This window comes from Nipponia nippon, unplaced genomic scaffold (assembly GCF_047370975.1).
Source record: "Nipponia nippon isolate SJK-2023a ecotype South Korea unplaced genomic scaffold, ASM4737097v1 scaffold_20, whole genome shotgun sequence".
In the NCBI taxonomy this organism is placed as follows: domain Eukaryota; kingdom Metazoa; phylum Chordata; class Aves; order Pelecaniformes; family Threskiornithidae; genus Nipponia; species Nipponia nippon.
This window is the reverse complement of record NW_028262337.1, coordinates 305,183-320,288: the sequence shown is the minus strand read 5'-3', so window position 1 is coordinate 320,288 and position 15,106 is coordinate 305,183. Positions and strand designations below refer to the sequence as shown.

Sequence of the window (15,106 nt, the reverse complement as noted above, 5' to 3'; positions counted from 1 at the left end):
GCTTTTTCTCCCTGTTCTGCTGTGGTTTACTGGGGAACAAGAGAGAAGCCACAGGTTTGCCAACTCTTCTGATTTTATGGGCCTCGTGGTATATATTTTTTAAATTGCCTGACTCTTGAGACTGCGGGATTGTGAGGATTTCAAGTTTAATTTAAAAGAGAGGCTGGCATGTAGCTGTTGTGGCTTCAAAGAAATGTTGGAGGTCAAGTCGCAGACCTCAAAAACTAGAGGCAAATACAAAGATAAAACAAGTCAAGAATCTCCTGGGTTTGGAGGGCCAGGCCGACCGCTTCAAACCCTGGAGGGCTGGCAGCACTGGAGATATTCGGGATACTTTTCTAAGAAGGGTATTTGACCGTGTCACGCAGAAAACCTGAAGTGATCAGATCAGACCCGTGACTTCATCCACCCCCGCAGCACGCTCGTAACAGCCCACTGGGGACCCAGCGAAACCACCGGCCGCTGAAGTGTCTGTTAACAACTCAGTCCCGACTACACCCCGGCGGCACGACCACAGGCGCATGTCAGCCTGAATCCTGGATAGCTTCGGCCCGATAAAGCCAGGACTACCGGCGGCGCGCCTCCGACGGACCGCGGCCGCAGCAGCGGCGGGGCCAGGCCGTGCCGGGCCGGGCGGCGGGAGGCGGCGGTGCCCCGGGGGCAGGGCCGGGGTGGCGGCGGCGCCGGGCGGTGCGCGGCGCAGGCTCCTCCCGCAGGCAGCCCGCCAGCCCCTCTCCTCCATCCCTCCCTCCCTTCCCTCCCTCCCGCCCCGGCTCCATCCCTCCTTCCTGTCGGCGCTGCGCACTGCTGCCCGCCGGAGCTGGGCCGCCCGGGACCGCGCCGCGGGCAGCCCCCGCGCACCCCCCGCGGCATGAGGCTGCCGCAGGGCACGGCGAGGCGGCGGCGGGTGAGTGCCGGGCCCCGGGCGGAGCGGCTTCTCCCGGCGGCGGCCCCGCGGCGGGGCTCCGGTCGCACCTGGGAGGGGGCGGCCCGAGGGGAGCGATGATAGATGCCCCCTCCACCCCTCCCTCCGCCCGCCCCGGGGAGGTGCCGGCGAGGAGGGGCGGAGGCGGGGGGGGGGGTGGCTGACAGCCCAGCCAGGGTCCGGCGGGGCCGCGGGGGCTTTCCGAGCCCCCCGCCTGCCTCCCTGCCTCCCCGCCGGCGCGGGCGCTGCGGCTCGGGGCCGGGCCGGGGCTGGGGGCAGGTGGCGGCGGCTGCGGGGCCGCGGCGGGGGTCGCGGGCGGTGCGGGCGCGGAGCGCGGCAGCCTCCCCCGGGGGCACGGCGGGGAGGCCGGCGGCTCCCCTCTGCCGCTGCCCGCAGCCTGCGGCTTAAATAGAGGCTGTGTTTCGTCAACAGCTCATTCTGCTGGACGGCAGGTTGGTTGGTTCGAGGACTGAACAGCGGGTAAATAATATTTATGCCTCCTTTTGTGCTTTTAATTTTTTATTTTTTTTTACATAAGTAGCACCCTTCCAAAACAGGGGAGCTTGGGAGGGGAATCCAGAGCCCCTTCTGCCGTTGGGGAGCATCCAGACGTGCTGCGCGCCTCACTGCACGCTGGCTCTACAGGGACACCAGCGCAGTGGCAGCTTGCTGTGTCTATTTTGAGTGATTGAATTTCTAGTGTGTTTAGAGACAGCGTTTAAAAAAGATCTCTCTAAGCCTCTGAGGCGGTTCTGGAAAGAACGTCACTCCCTTGTTAAAATTCAACATGTGTAAGTAGATTTGAACTGGCCATATTGTGCTGTCATGCTGTGTGTTGCTTCGGTAGGAATTGGTGATATACGTGGTTGGTTTGTTTTTTGATTGTAATTGGTGGTAGATGCCTGGGAACTTTGCTATAAATGGCAGTAAAGCTCTGGATAGATATTATAATCATCTGGTGCCAGGGAGACTTAGGCTGTGAGCTGTTGTGTAGGAATTGTCACTTTGATTCTTTTCCACAGATTTTCACACTTAAGATCTCCATGGCAAAAATAGTCAAATATTCGTATTCCATAATCAAGCTGGCTATGTCCTGTCAAATTCCCTTCAGGGAAGCATGGGCATTGGGTAGCGTTCTGCTGTATTTGGAACCCAGCTTGTTACCTAAGTAAGGCAACGTGACTTGCCATTGACATCTCACCTGGAAGTCTATTCTGCCTGTTTTCCTTACTGTAAAAGAATTCTTTAAATTCATCTTAAACCCTTAGTTCAACTCCACAGCATGAAACCAGACTGTTAATCAGACTTAGCAGGTTTAGTAGCTGTGGAGAAGATTAAAGTCCATGTCATATCATGTGCCCTCTCAAATCAGCATGTGGCAATGCCACCTGAGACAGTATGTTGTTTAATGTAGATCCATCAGTGCCCAAGTGCTTTATACGTAAAGCTTTGCACATGCTGTAGGGAAGAATGCACGAGCACCTCTATCTGTAAAAAGTCTGTGCTTGTCCTTAACTTCTCAACCATTGTATGTTGTATCGTTTTGGTAGTAAAGCTAAGCTTTGGTTTCTGTACGTTTTTGGTGATAAAGGTAAGCACGCGCATAGAAGTCTTCTGGATTTGGCCCCAATGTGAGTCAAGGTCAAAACAAAAAATATGTGGAAGAGACAGAAGCAAATGCAGGGAGTGGATCCGCAGAACCAGTAGTGCTGTATCTGCAGTTGGTTGGTATTGCTTGGCATGGGTTGCCTGTCATTAGCTGGATAGGGGTCTGCAGGTCTGCTGAGGCTACTAAAACAAGACAGTTTAGTGTCAGTAGGCTGCAGGGCTATGTACCTAAACTGGAAAATCTTGCAGAAGTCTGCAAATGGAAAGCTTAAAAATCACTAACTTGGAGCGGAGTATAGCTTTTAGGCAGTCAGTAGATCACCAGATTTTGTTTGATTTTGCTTTCTGTATACTTAGTCTTCACATCCTTTCATCTTATCACTGTTTCACCTATTCAAACTTTTATCAGCATTATTAAGTGATAACAGTTTCCATTGTGCACTCTCCAAACATATGACTTTAGTCACTTAGAGCAACCAGTGGCAAACACTATCTATGAGTTAGATTGTGCAAAATCCCTTTACAGGTGTGCTGAGGAAAGGGAGAGGCTTAACCTTTAGGTGAGGGCATTCTCGCAGACTTGCCAAAGGCAAGTCCGGAATAAGTGGGAACAGCCATATGGGTGGAGATGCTCTCCAAGAGAGAGAAACTTTTTTTTCACAGGTGGCAAAGCTGCTGCTGCTACTTTAGCAGGGAATTCACGGGGCTTCAATTTTAAAGTGCTTGACGAGTTACCATCTATGGCTGTAAGGTCACATGTGTTTCAACATCCTGTATCTCAGGGCTTTAGTAAACATTCAAAAAAAATCTGAATTTATTAATATGCATAGGTAATGCTAGAACAGAGTCTGTAAATCTATTAGAAACAGCTCTCTTAGAGCATGAATATTGGATTGTTTAATCCAGTGGGTGGCTGACAGCAAGTTTTGTGCCTTATGAGAAGATGTATTTAAACTCGGTTATGTTAATAGGAATTCCACCTGAAAGATGAAACAGTACCTCAGAAGAAAGTGTCTGGCAGTCTTAAACAATCTATATGTTTATAAATACCAACTCTCTCTTGGAGAGTGCAGTGCATCACAAGGCTGATGCAGATGGATTATGTTTTTCTGCAAATGACCCTATAGATGATGTGACCAGGTAAATGAGGTTCTTCTCTACTTATGCCGTGTGCTGGTGCTCAGAGGAATGCAGAGGGTGCTAAATTCAGCAGTTCCTGTTGTGTTGATACATTTGCTGAATGAAAGCAAAAATGATCTGATACAGTTTTAAATGATAGTTTATATTACCTCGTAATAAGCTTATTTGAGCTGTTGAAAGGCAGCTTTTGGATAATGGAAGGGAAAACAGAAAAAAGAAATCAGGACATTTCTTGGAGTTAGTTTTCTTCCATTTTCAATAATACATATTGATCTAGGACACAGTTATGGTAGAAACACTTGGATCTTAGATTCAGACTGATGTTGAAATACAGCTGTGATTTAAGTGAAAGGATGTTAATTAGCAGTAGAAGAAAAGGTCTGATAATGGAGGTTTAAAGATACAGGCATAGGTGGAAGGACTGAGAACTCAAATGAGATACTGGTGGCTCTTTGAGAGGGGATGCTGTTGCATTAGACATTGATTTGTATGCAGGGAGACACGGAGAACAGGTATGAATGTCAATTCTACTCCTGTTACCATAACTAGCTAGAATTCGTTGAAATGATTCATGTTTTGGTGCGTCTTTTCCCCTGAGATTTAGTTGTGACTCCTTTTTGACTGTTTGGCATCAAATTTCTGTCTAAAAATAAGAAAAATAAATTACTTCTAGGTAAGGCTTGAGAGGTGATTGTGCTCTGTGCCCCAAAGCTGGCTGAAGTATTTCATTCCATGAACAGTTTAATGTAAAAGATATAAATAATCCTTGGGAGCAGGACCTGGAGCCTGTGGTCCCTTGTTTCCAGTGAGTGACCTCTCACAAGGACACAGAGTCCTGCTCCAAGTTAGTGGTTACTTAAGCCGTGGAGAGAAATGCCGTCTACAGAAAGGCTGGAGAAGTCTCCATCCTGACTTGTTACTTTGAGTAGTCCCTGGGGTGGACAGAGGTGTTCCCCATACCCCAGCGCGTGCTGCAGTGGCTGGGCTGCCTTAGGAAAGGGAGCACCACTGCTGCTTTCTTTTTCTGACTATGTCTTTAAACAAAAGCAATGGCTTCTGCTTTTTCTGGGGAACCTGGTTCTGTGGTTCTGCGCACGTTTTATCAGCAGACACAGGCAGGGAATAATTGCTTTTGGAACATGTTCTTTTAGGTTTAAGCATCAAAAGTTCAGTTTTTATAGGTGCTTAAATGTCTCCAGGGATCATCTTCCAGAATCTTATGGATCTCTTCCAGAGTCAATAGCACGGCAATGATGGGGGCCATAGAAATTCCTAGATGGCTAGACCTGTTTTCTTACCTGCCTTTGGGGTGTGGAAAGGCAGCTAGTATACCGATCACCAGCAAATGCAACATGTTCTTTGCCTGCCTTACTGACTTATAAACTGGCAGATGGTAATTATAATGAAGGTTCTGATGTGACACTGAGAAGAATATCCAGGGACTGTTCTTCATATGCGCCATCAGTTTCTTGCTGATCACTGCTGTCCTCCCTCCCTCGGAAAATTTGCAATCCCTAAATTTCAGGTTGTGGGAGCCCTCCTGCTGTGCATCTATAAGGTTCTTGCACTTCCTGCAACCACCAGAAACTCTCAGAAGGGACTTCTGCTACTTTGGTGCTGTCTGCCTTTCCCTGCTGCCGTCTCTTGGAATCACTCCTAGTAGCAGGTTTCACTGCAAGCAGAAAGTGCTTAAACTAAAAATAACTCCTAACCCATCGGTATGAATGTTGGTCAGGGTGTAAGGTTTTGAAGGGCATATGTCTCCCCTCCTTCCCATGCACGGTCTGGAGCTGGCATTGGAGTGAGGTCAAAGACTGTTGCTACAACAGAAGCAGCTTTCCCTTATCCCACAGGCAGAGAACTGCTGAGTTGTCAGCTGTTGAGTCCAAATTATGCCTTTTACCTCAGGGAGCACAAGTTATAAAAGCACGTGTCATGGAAACAAGGACAGCACTGTAGCAATTCCCTGGTCCTTCTGCCTCGCTTCCTACCCTGCCAAAAACCGGACTCATGGCACAGCCCACAGCAGAGGATGGGCAGCCCATGTTGCCAGCTTGGTGTTAGGGGAGCACTTGGGAGCAGGATGGCTTCCCCCTCTCTTGGCCCATGTGTTGTCAGGGAGCAGAGTCTCCTTTCTCACCTGTAAACCCAACAATTTAGGAGCAGCTTCGTGCAAAACCAAGAAGCACGGCCTTCAGCCAGCCTTGGCCTCCTGAAATTTCCTGAAGTCTTAAGTAGATAAAGTAGTGCTTTCTTTGGGTTGCTTTTCTGCTGCAGCATTTTCCTCGCCAGCAAAACAGTTTCACTGATACAGTAACACTGGGTAGAGAATTACTGTGGGGTTTTGATCTTTTGTGGAGGCGTGCTTCTATATTGATGAGCAACATTATACCAGTGTTCTCTGCCAGTATAGCTTACTGCATTTTGATCATCGGTCAAAAGCACTTTCTTTTGGAATATACATATATTCCTAAAATAGAGGTATATATTTGTGCGTGCTGTGTACCTGTAGCTGCACTGATAATAGCTTTGTAATATTGACTGAACCATGATAGCTTCATACCAAGGTAGCCTGGTAGTTTGTAGTGCAAAATCATGAAATTTAAATAAAGCAATGCATTTGTACAATTTCTCTAGGTGATAAACACTGTCTGAAAAGTATGTTAGAATGCTTCTTATGCTTGCGTAATTTTGGCATTATTGCACAAGTTGCTTAAAGGTATAAGAAAAGCACAAGTAACAGGGGTGGTTGAAGGTGGTTTACACTGTCAGTCTGGCTCAGAAATGGTCCATGTTTTACTTCTGGCACTCAGCCATCCGTCTAAACTAGTTTTGCTCCCTGAATAAATCAATTACTTACCTCCAAGAGGAAATGCAGGCTCAGTTGACTAGATAGCATGGTTAAACATTTATTCTGGATAGTGTGGATATGGCCTATGGCAAGCTTGGCTAGCATGGTGAGCAGAACAAGCCAGGTCTACCCCAGCTGGCTTTATGCCCTCAAATGCCCCCCACATTGTGCCCTTCGGCATGCCACACATTTCAGCCTAAAGCTTTAAAAAATACTTTCTTTTCATTTCAAGCACTTTGAATGTAGAAGCACAGAAAAAGCTGGTTTGGAGCCGGATGGTGACCTGGGCCACTTGCTGCAAAGTGGTATAGTCCAGACTTGGACATGTTGGTACCAAACAGTGCGAAGGTGAGCCCGTCTGCGTTTAGGCTGGGGGTGAAGATACCGCCACATTGCAGTCCACCAGGGTGGTTTAAGCATCTCTGATATTCATGCTTTCTGTAACTTTACAAGCTGCATTTCAAATTACTTGCATGTTTGAGAGTTGCACAGCACATCCCACATACCTTGGAGAGCCTAGAGGAGAGGGAGATTTGAACAAGTGGGAGACGAGGCATGTCTCTGCTCATCATGGGGCTGGCCTGGGCAGGCAGTTGCCTTTTGGGGCTGTCTGGTGGTATCTGCCTTAGCCTGGCAGCCCTTCTCCCTTCCAAACAGGACTTAACGTGGTCACCCAGAAGGTCTTGCGCCAAGACAGCAATGCTGCTCATCGTGTGATGTAACCCTGTTTGTATGGCTGACCATGGATTTGCCCTTCTTGAACTGGGTGATCTAATGGCCTCTCTTAACTATAAAATCAGTGAGGACAGAGCTCAAAAATATCTTTCTCAAATAATTAGTCTTAATATTACTGCAGGGCAAAAATGCTGCTGAAATCAAATGAACTTCAGATGAAAATTATAGTGGTCAGTATTATAGGTGGGGCTTCTGCAGACTCTGAAGCCCAGAGGTGAATGTAAGTTATAAGTATTCCAGCTACAACTAATTTTCACAATATTTCATGTTCTGGATCAAGTTCAGCACTTGCGGCAAAAGAGATGTTTGACCTCTGAGGTTTTACAGCTACTCTGGAGCTAAAACCAAGGAGATAAGCTTTTAATGTTTAATCCTAGGCAGAGGAGAGAGGAGGAGAGACAGAAAAACCAAAACAAAAATGTGATTTATTTATATTATAGACTTCAGTGCGTTGTCTTGAGTTATGTGCAACAAGCACTGAAGTACTGTGTGTGTGAGGTGGACATAAATGTCAAACTCTCTTACTTTTGCTAGGGTTTCTGCTGGTTCTGAGGATAATAATATCTGTTCCCTGGAGTCTACCTGTTCCTCTTCCTTTTCCCCTCCTTCGCCCTGCTCCATACTCTTCCAAAGATCATGGCTATGAGAAGTCTTTAGTGTACCGGTCTCCAGGCACGTAACTCATAATTCATCTGCTAGAACAGCATTGTCATGATTCCCAATATAGAACAGCTTTCTCCTCCAAATTAAATGCAATTGGCCTGTTTCTTTTTCAAAATGCTAGGAAATTTTTGAAGAAAGATATTTTTGACCAAATGTTGCCTCATGTTTCAAATGACAGGATCACTCTGGATGTAAATCCAGCAAGCTGTTGTGTGACCCCTATTTAAAACCTTACCTCTAAGTTTGTAGTTTGTCCCCTGTATATAGTCTTCCTTCACCATTAAAATGCTTATTAATGTGACAACTATGCAAAATTTATGCTAATCTAGTCTGACGTTGGTGTAAAGTGAACTGAAGACTTTAGTCTGGGAAGACTTGTATTGAGCCCATATTTAGAATTTTTTTAGGAATGCTTCCAATCTTATTTTTTATTTCAATCAGTTCACCCCATTCTTGAAGAGCTTTGTCAATACTTAACTAGCTTTACTTTTCACAGTGTGCACTTTTCAGTGCAGGCCTACTACATGGCATTGACTCTCGTCTCTCATATATTATGAGCTATGTTTAAATCCTTTCTCTGTGTGGGTAATTGAGAACTCTGATCAAGTAACCTCGTTGAGCTAAATAGTTGCATTGTTTTAGGCTTTGCAACAATAGACAATCTCTCAGACCCTAACTTTTAAGTAATCATTTGATCCTGTGTATAAATTGACGTTGTACTGGATTAAACCATTTCCACTGCTAATGAACAGCTAGTTTTTCTCGTGCGCTGTTGGATCGAGTGCTTTTGTAAGGTAGCCTCATCCGTACAGAATAAGTTGTAAGCACTTTTATTTTAAATGATTTTTATGTATTTATTTGCTTGAGCTGTGATAACTGATACTTTGAAATATGAATGTTTTCCGGTTGCTTCCCCATATTTCAACTAACGAGTGGTGCAGATGGTGTTAATATGCAAAGAATGTATCCTTGAAAACGTTAGATTCTTGTCTGTTATCCCTTTGCCCTGCTGTATGCATGCTTGCTAATCAGTAGGTAACTCTGGGTTGGAGTGTGGGCAGTGATTACTGCAGACAGAAATGGGAGCAAGCACTCAGCATTACAATAGCTGCCCGTAGAATTAGGTCACTAACAGGCTTTCAGCAAAATAGTATTAGTTTTCCTCTCTACGCACTTAAACACAGAAGGTATATTTATAATTTCACATCTTTTCTGAGTGATCCTCTAGTGTAGCATTCTTCCAGATGGATTATATATGAATCTTTTAACTTCAGGTACCTAACGTGACGGCCCAGTTCAGCGTTCAGCTCTCCCATACTGAAGACTAAGGACCGAGCCTGTCACAGGCTCCTGCAGCTGGGCTCCTGCCAAGAGTGTGAATGTGAGTTTATGCATACTTTTATTCATAAGACAGAATTAGTCATATACTTATGTGTTTGCAAATTCAGGAGCAATACGTGTATATATGTGGTTACTGAGGCTTATTATCTTGCACAAATCAGCAGTTAGTTAGTCACGAGCAGCACTTCGCAGCTTTGAAATACCTTCTCCTCAGAGGGCACAGGTGATCTGTGATAGCATTTAGCTAGCTGCTTGTTTCATGGGACTTGAGAACTAAGATGAATAAGATGCTGCAATCTAAGCGCAGGTATTTGGTGAACTGATCACTTTAATAAGAAGTTAACAAGTATTGGTAATAATTCCCTCCAGTTCATCTCTTCTTTTGAAGTAATGTGCATTAATTTTTGCCATCTTTAATGATAGTCGATTTTTTTTTTTTTTAATTTTCGTATTTGGAAAAAAATGATATTTGTCACTTGCATTCCTAATACGTATATGTACCTCTGATCTTTTTAATCTCTTCTACCATAGCTCACAAAGACTTTCTGTATGTATTATTCTAAAGTCAAATATTTATGTCCCTGAGGCATATGCATTGTCATCTAAATATATTTTGCAAATATGATCCTTGTACATATCCAGTGTATAGCTCTTTAATATGGAAAATTGCAGAAATGGGAAAAGCAGAGTAGTCTCCAAAGATGGCTGAGATGGTGTTATTTTTAAATGCTCTGTGGGTTCTAATGACTTGCTTCGTGGTGAGACTGGCACAAGCTATCGTAGAAGAGGATTTTACAAAAGTAAGAAAAAGTGAGATGTTGGTGTTTCATACCATGAAATGTACATTAGAGGTTTTGCCAGTCTCTGGATTTAGACAGGTAAGCTTATAAGAGCGTGCTTGTCCTTGTGAGTCATGTACTATATATCTGGATGGACCTGATAAGATGCATAAAGAGCAGAAATTTTACTAAGGAATACAACACTGGAATAGAAGCTGAAGATGAACTGGAGCAGAACATGTCATTCATATAACTACACCAAAAGGTTAGTGGTCCAATTAACTCTCTCTTCTCTGCTGTTAGGCTTCCCCTTGCCCCTGCCTTTTCCCCCCGTGCCTGGGCACCTCACTCTGCAGCCACCAGAGAGACGATTGAGAATTGTCGCACGTCTCTCATTCCCACAGCCGGACTTGCTCAGCACTTTGGAAACAATAGCTGCTTCATTGCTGAGTTGTGAAACAAAAAAGTTAAACATATCAGCAACAATGCCTGCGAAGTGTGATGAACAGCCTTTCACTGGAAGAGATTTTTCCATGCCAGTGTGTAGGTATAAAGGATTTATTGGTGACAGAAGCTAATAAGTAAGAAATCCTTCTTCTTTTGTACATCAGCTGCCAGCTCAATACTGACAGAAGTAAAGCATGAGATTTACTAATAATAGCAGGAAGGAAGAACCCTGTTAAACAGAGATAGCAAAGTTGGAATGACTTGTGTGTGTAAAATCCAAGGTTGTTTTTCCCTCTTCACAGCCCTTTATAGTCACCCTTGAGAAGAGAAAGGAAAAAAAAAAAGGGATCTTCAGGAGAAGAATCTTGCTTTCAAGGGAGGATTGAGGGAGAAGAGGCAGATCCAAGTTAAAGACGATGGTAGTGATGGTCATGCGAAAATGATGTGAAGATGTGAGATGAAGTGCAATTGTGGCTTTGAAAATTTCTGTTTTGTATTCTTATTCTAAGTTTGAATCAGGTGAGGAGAGACTTGTGGAGCTGACTCACTGTGTCCTATTAATAGCAGTCTCAATTTTCTATGAGCTCCTTTCAGTTTTAAATGAGATGTGGCACCATTAGCCTTACAGACGCTGCTATCTCAGCACTTGGTGGTGGGTTATATACGGGGACTCAGTTCACTGGTTTTGCTAAGTTCTAAAAGGAATGACAGAAAAGCATTGCTTTATTTTACAGTAATAACAATGATACATATGCGTCCTAGCCATCTTGCCTATTATTTTAAAATGTTCAGCTCTTCATTGCTTTGTTCCTTTTTCTGAGCATTATTTTAATGGTGCAGAGTTTGCTCAAGTGTTTTATCCCCCTGCAGAGTACTTTATAACAGTATCTTCCATTCTGACACCCTCTGTGAAACAGCTAAAGAGCTGCTAGTTTATTTACGTCAAGCAAAATCAAGAAACTTTCTAAGATAGCTAAATCCAACCAACAGACAAGATGTTAACTTCTCATTTGGAGTATTCTGAATAAACTTAGGAATTTTCTAGCATCTTTTTCACTCCTGTGGACTGAGAGATCTCCGTCTATGTTTGAATTGGGTTTAGCAGAAATTGGAAACAAAATTTGAACTTTTTTAATGTGTTTTTTTTTAAAAACAATGTTGTACCTAAACTGAATATTCAGCCTAAATTATTTGAAATTGAAAACCTGGTGTTAATTTAATTGTAAAACAACTACATCTCATGCCTTTGGCATTGCAGTAAGTGATTTATTTCAGTTAGAGCAGTTAAGGAAGTGCTGCATGCTTGTAGAGCTGGGGATGACAAGGAGCAGTACACTAAAACTGAGCTGAGGCTGTCTGCATTTTGGAGGTATGGGAGTCTATTAGAGGGGTAGAAAGGGTAACATGAATGAATCAGTTTCTGTTGAGGCACTGGGTCGCTAGCTGTGCTGCTATGAGAGCTGATCCATAAGTGGACTGTAAGTCCCTTGCAGGGGCCTGGAGACCTTTGTGAGAGGAGCAAAGTGGACAAGGAGGAGTAGTGTTAGCTTCAGACAGCTGGGTTAGGTGTGCCTGCATGTCTTTTAGGTCCATGGCTCCCATGAAGGCTGTGAACAGCAAGAGAATGAGAGGGTACCGGTACCATCAGCAGACGTGTGTGGGAGACAGAGTGAGTCTTAGTTTCCAGTAGCTGTGTCTGTCTGTGTACATGCATGCACCAGTGCAAGCATTAATGTTTAGTCTTTATAGCCTGGCAATGGTCTGTCTTGGGTCTATGAAACCTAATTAGGAAAGAGACGAGCTCTGATGCATATCAACTCTAGAAGTCAATATTTGTACTTCTGAGTACTTAATTCCTATGCTTTGCAACCTTAAAAGGAGGATGTGCATGTATATGCATAAATGAAAAGCTGGAGGGGAATAAGGTACAACTAAACTAGTATGTGAAAGAAATAAATGCCAACTGCTATGTGATTATTCATGGACAGACTTGTCCTGATAATGTCATACTATATTGTAGACCTTCCTTCTTTGGAGAGGTTGGAAGGGGAATGGCAGCACTTGAGTGCCCACTTGGGAGTGGGGCAGAGAGGAAAGCATTTGCTCACCCCAATGGAAAGGTAGCCTACACATGATAACATGCCGCAGTATGTCTTCATGTGACACGTCTGGTACTTAATAGAAGTGGAAATATAGCAGAATATGAGAGCTTTTAAAGCCTCAAGAAAGATTAATACAATGGGAATTTATCAGAAAATATAGATCTAAAGTTTCAGGAATTGCCCATTCCCTCAGTTACTAAAAAATCAATTTATTTCTCGTAAGTGACTCTCATTCCTTACATTCACTCTAAAAGGATATTGCGTAACTGTTGCTTGTTATTCTCAATATATTATTTAATGTGAAAGCTGCATTTCAGCATTTGATCTATTTATATGTTGTTTGTACACATGAAGACAGACTTTCTTTGGATTTGGTTCGTTGTACCTTAAAAATAATTCCAATACCACAGGTTTCATTGTAAACAATGAAGGATTCCAACCCTCAGGTCATTGCCGGTTGTTTAAAAAACAACCACACTTGGAATTGCTTCAGTAATTATCAGTGTTCTCTTATAAAACTAAATAGGCTTTTCCTGTGATGGAAAGAAGATTAAAGGTCATATAGTTCAAAATAAGTTTTTGGACATTGCCAGATTAAGGAAAATAAACTCTTTCATTAATAAGGTCAACTTCTTTAATGTTTATTAGTTCATAAGGACGTATGAGCTGAAGAGAAGTGGCAGGGACAGAATTATGTAGATAACATGACTCTTCTGAGGAACAACGATTTTTTTCTGCAGCCCTTTTTGTAAAGTCTGAGAGACGTCGTCTGAACCTCACATTGAGTAAAGCGCAATTTACTATGTGGGCAAATGACATTTTCTTCTGAAGATGCTCTGTCTTGAGAACTACACAGAGACTAACAGTACCCCCAAACAATGAAATGTGCTTTGGAATATTTAGTTTTATTTCAGTTATGTATTGGTAAAATCCAGCAAGCACTGGAGAAGTGGGAAATCTCTGTGTATTTTCATCTGATTCTAGGTTTATGCACTGCAAAAAATGTCGGTACATTTGTTTCTGTGCTTTGTATCTGTATTAAATATTGAAAAGCCGTAGTGGGTAGTCATAGCATTCAGGATAAGAGGTGTTTTTTATATATGCAAAGTAATCAGACTTGTGTGCCTTTGCTCAGTGTACTTGTTCCATGCTGCGTTGTGAAGCTCAAGAATTCAAGGAAGTGTGTTGACCATGAGGTCACCAAATTCAAGCATATCAGGAAATGTGTGTAGCTGTATCAGCTTCACGCAAATACGTAAGTTGAATCCTTCACCTTATCGCAGTATTAATTTGCCAGTTGTAGTAAGTATAAAACATTTTTTTGAATGGGTTAAAATGCTAGTGTGTAAATGACTCCGAGCCATTTCCTTCTCCTGCGGAGCACAATAGCCTTGAAGATCAAAATTTCTCTTTTGGCCTTAACCTTCACCCCTTTGCTTTGTTCTTTGTTCAGATGATTAGGTGTTTTCCATCTGCACCTCTATGGGAGAAGAATCTGTGCTTGTTAATTTGAGCTGACTTCCTAAGGAAGTGGGGCTTATCTGATAATGCTTTGTCTGTCCTCTTACCCCGGCAATAACCTTTGAACATGCTGCCCAGGTTCAGTTCACTCAGAATGAGGAGGTGAAGTCTCAGCATACTGTGTCCGTACAAGCTTGATGAAACTCTGCAGCTGAATGGAGAGACCCTGCTGAGGAAATGGTTGCAGAGTGAAGTCAACCTTTACTCGACTGCAATCCAGGCCTCTCTAGCTGCCTTCTCTGATGTCTAATAAGGCTTAGAGGGTAATCTATAATAACATTTGCCTAGTATGTAACAACAATAAATTGTGAAGAGGCTTGCAGATAGCCCAAACATATTTAGTCTATTTTTGGTAGTGTTAGAATTTACTGTGTTTCTCAGAAGAGTTTGTGTTCTATTGTTCCCGTCTGGAGAGCAGTGCTGTGTTTTTAGTGGTGATGGATGTGCTTATATTTAACCATGTGCCTGGTGGCTAATTGAGATGGGCAAGAACTTCCAAACTCAGGTGTTAGACACCCAATTTTCTTTTGAAAGTGTCTTTGTTCTTCTGAAAATCTCATGCTAGGAACATCAAATGCAGTGTCCGGCTTGGGGACCACTCTGGCGTGGTGTACTCTGGGCAAGGCATGGCAAATGACTCCAGTAGGACTAACAGTTTCCAAATTAGCCTACGGTTTAATTGAAAATGGGCATAATTCAGCAAAATTTATATGTAGCTTGAAAAAACAAAAAAATGTCATCTAATAAGTTCAGTTTTAATTGTGGTAAAAATAAATCATCAATTCCTACAGTGTCTCTTTGCTTTGTTCTGCCCTTTCAGTCCATTGCTCTGTCTGGCTGCCCTGCCTCTTCAGTATCTCTGCACTTCTTTTTTCTTCCCAGCCCAGCTGTCCCAGCAGGGTATTCTTCCCAGTTCTTTCTATCAGCCACCTGGCTTGTTCTTGTTCGGTGGGGTTTTTTTGGTTGGCATGAGTAACCTGAAGGAGTCTTCCAC

General features: G+C 43.5%; 1 protein-coding gene across 4 annotated transcripts in view; it reads left to right on the top strand.

Annotated features, from left to right (window-relative positions):
• Positions 1-15,106, top strand: part of LIFR (LIF receptor subunit alpha) — an 89,659-nt gene that overhangs the window by 33,830 nt on the left and 40,723 nt on the right. The window contains exons 1-2 of one of the 4 annotated variants that reach the window (XM_087759731.1): positions 774-907; positions 9,197-9,303. The gene's annotated coding sequence lies outside the window, so the exon portion shown is untranslated. Of the gene's footprint in view, positions 1-773; positions 908-1,246; positions 1,406-9,196; positions 9,304-15,106 lie in introns of those variants that run through there. The other 3 variants (XM_087759732.1, XM_087759733.1, XM_087759734.1) reach the window with 3 other exon arrangements.